This window comes from Fulmarus glacialis, unplaced genomic scaffold, assembly GCF_000690835.1.
Source record: "Fulmarus glacialis isolate BGI_N327 unplaced genomic scaffold, ASM69083v1 scaffold6491, whole genome shotgun sequence".
In the NCBI taxonomy this organism is placed as follows: Eukaryota; Metazoa; Chordata; class Aves; order Procellariiformes; family Procellariidae; genus Fulmarus; species Fulmarus glacialis.
In genome coordinates this window covers 17252-17672 of record NW_009194576.1, presented here as the reverse complement: position 1 = coordinate 17672, position 421 = coordinate 17252, and the positions used below count along the sequence as shown (strand labels likewise).

The 421-nt window shown below is 64.8% G+C and overlaps 1 protein-coding gene across 1 annotated transcript in view; it reads left to right on the top strand.

The window, feature by feature from the left end:
* Positions 1-421, top strand: part of STK10 (serine/threonine kinase 10) — a 9512-nt gene that overhangs the window by 1969 nt on the left and 7122 nt on the right. The window lies entirely within an intron of this gene.

Here is a 421-nt window from a genome sequence, read left to right as displayed (position 1 = left end):
GCGGCAGCAGCCGCCTTCCGGCACCGGGGCTGGTGGCACGCGGCAGTGATGGTCCCGGTCCTGGCTGGGTCAAACCCATCCCCTCTTCTCTCTCCGGCTTTATCGGGACAACTGAATGTCTCGGCATCGCTCGCAGGGTGGGGTTTCACTGGGAATCACCAGAAGGTCCTTGGGGGGGGGCGTTTGCTGAGCCCCCTGTGCCGGTGCTCGCTGTGCCCGCGGGAACTATATTGCGTCCGTGGGAGGACGTAGCTTGCCAGAGGGTTTTGGGATACAACGGGATGCTCCGGGACCTGCGCGCAGGGTGGCATGGCCACACCGGGGCCACCTGCACATCAGCCCCATGCCCGGGGCAGCCGTCCATCCCTCTCCTTCTTGGCTCTGGTGACAGTGACATCCCCATGTCTGTCCTTGGCGTTTG